Here is a 2,606-nt window from a genome sequence, read left to right as displayed (position 1 = left end):
GGGGACTCAAGTTCAATCATTGGTCTTGGTTGGGGAACTAAGATTCCACATGCTGAGGAGCAACTAAGCCCAAGCAATGAAAGGTCCCCTGTTCTGCAACTAAGACTCAGTTCAGTTCAATCACCCAGTTGTGTCCAACTCTTTGCAACCCCAGGGACTGCAGCACGCCAGGCTTCCCTGTCCATCACCAACTCCCAGAGCTTGCTCAAACTCATCTCCATCGAGTTGGTGATGCCATCCAATCATCTCATCTTACTGCTGCTGCTAAGTCGCTTCAGTCATGTCCAACTCTGTGCAACCCCATAGACGGCAGCCCACCAGGCTTCCCCGCCCCTGGGATTCTCCAGGCAAGAACACTGGAGTGGGTTGCCATTTCCTTCTCCAATGCATGAAAGTGAAAAGTGAAAGTGAAGTCGTTCAGTCATGTCCGACTCTTCGCGACCCCATGGACTATAGCCCACCAGGCTCCTCCATCCATGGGATTTTCCAGGCAAGAGTACCGGAGTGGGGTGACATTGCCTTCTCTGTCTCATCTTACTGGATGCAAATAAATAAAATATTTAAAAATAAATAAATAATTGAAATCCACAAGACTGCAACAATCATTCATATATCTATGACATCTTTATATGTCAATATATATATAAAACATGCTTTTAATGGCTGCTAAGCCTTGTTGGGCCTTTGGAAAGCATTTCAAGTCTTTTCTGATGCTGGCAAAACCCCTGAGAGTGAGTGAGGCTTGATGTTACTATCCTATTTCACAGATTAATAATAAATTAAGCTGGGACTAGAACCTGGCTCCTCTGTCCAGGCTCAACTTGAAAGCTCTTTCCACCATCCCTTTACTATCTCTTTATAAGCATCAGGATTGCTATTGAGTGTTTGAATTATGTGACTCAAATTGACATTGGTCAACACTTTTTGATCTCTAAAGTTCTTGTTAAAAGTAGAAGATGAATAAGAAAGGATGTTTTCTTCCCTTAAAGAGGGAAAAAATTCTAGAACATTGTCAGGGCATTACCTGTTAAGGTGTAAGCATCTCTCAAATAAATATTGAGAGAACTGATGTATCGTTAATCATTTATGGACCTCTCCTCTCTGCTGGTTCCCTCACTCTATGAGAGATGGGTATCTTCTGCAACACACATTGAACCCCTGAAGTAATATTACCATTTCAATGATGAGATTCTCCAGTCATTCTTTTGCTTTCTTGGTTTGTTTAAGTGGTCTTCCTGGCTAGATTCTCAGCTGTTAAAAGCGGTTGACGGTGATAAAGAAAACCAGTAACACAGAAGGATGAGTTATCCAACAGAGTAAACTGGAAGAGAGTTGTGAACTGAATTCTTTAGGGGAGGAAGGGAAGAGAAGCAGTCAAGTGAATGTGCATGTTTGGGGACGTAGTTTGTACTCACCGAATACAAGCCATTAAAACCTGTGAAATATTTCACTGAATGAATTTTCGTAGTTCTTCACTCACACCCCCTACCCCTACCCATCTACCCTCCACCCCCATCAAGAAAATTCTGTCTTTCTCAAACAATCCCACTGATGGAGGGAGCAAGGCTGGAAGGCAGAGGGAGCTGGAACTCGCTACAGTACTTGCGTCAGTGGCCCTCAGAAAACTACTGTTTTAAAGAATTCCTTGAGGACTTCCCTGGTGGCACGGTGGATAGGAATCCGCCTACCAATGCAGGGGCCAGGGGTTCAGTCACTGGTCCAGGAAGATTCCACATGATGTGGAGCAACTAAGGTGTGCACCAACTAAGGTGTGCACCACAACCGCTGAGCCCGTGCTGTAGAGCCTGCAAGCTGCAACAACTGAAGCAAGCGTGCCTAGAGCCTGTGCACTCCAGAGAAGCCCATGCACGGCAATGAACAGCAGCCCCCATTCTCTGAAACTAGAGAAAGCCCTCACACAGCAACGAAGACCCAGCGCACCCAAAAATAAATTAAAAAATTATTTAAAAAAATAATAAAGAATTCCTTGAAAGGCTACGCCCTTTTTTTGCTAGTAACCCAAATCGAGAGTTTCCAAGTAGGTTCTTCTTGTTGTCTAGTTTACTTCTCGTCTTCTGGAAATTTAAACTCTTTCCGAGCTCTGACGATAAAGGGGAGGTGACAAAGGCAGGGGGCTGGCCTTCACGACTGCAGATAAACCGCAGGAAACTGAGGAGGTCAGCCCCAACTGGAAAAGGTGGGAAAATCCGCGCCCCCAAGAGGTCGTAACGTCCAGAGCAGCGGGATCCGGTCCGCAGGCATCACGTGATGGCGCAGCGCGGCAGGTAAACTACAACTCCCAGAAAGCCTCGCGACCCGCCGGCGTTACGCAACTCTCGCTGATTGGTCGCTGGGGATATTTGAAAGGAGGGGCTGGCGCGGAAAAGGAAGGTTACATTTTGGATCCTTGAGGAGTACTCAGTCTGGTGGGTAAGTCCTGGCCCTGGAAAGAATGATCTCTAGGACGGTAAGGCTTGGAGGTACTCGTGAACGGTGTATGCGCCGAGGTGAATGGAGCCCCAGCGCTGACTTGAGGGATAGGCTGGGCGGCTCCACTAAAAAAGTCGGGAGTCCTCGGAGCATCCTGGTGGGCGCTGGAGAGCTCG

The sequence above is a fragment of the Budorcas taxicolor genome, chromosome 5, assembly GCF_023091745.1.
Source record: "Budorcas taxicolor isolate Tak-1 chromosome 5, Takin1.1, whole genome shotgun sequence".
In the NCBI taxonomy this organism is placed as follows: domain Eukaryota; kingdom Metazoa; phylum Chordata; class Mammalia; order Artiodactyla; family Bovidae; genus Budorcas; species Budorcas taxicolor.
The sequence above is the reverse complement of the archived record's forward strand: the minus strand, read 5'-3'. Positions refer to the sequence as shown.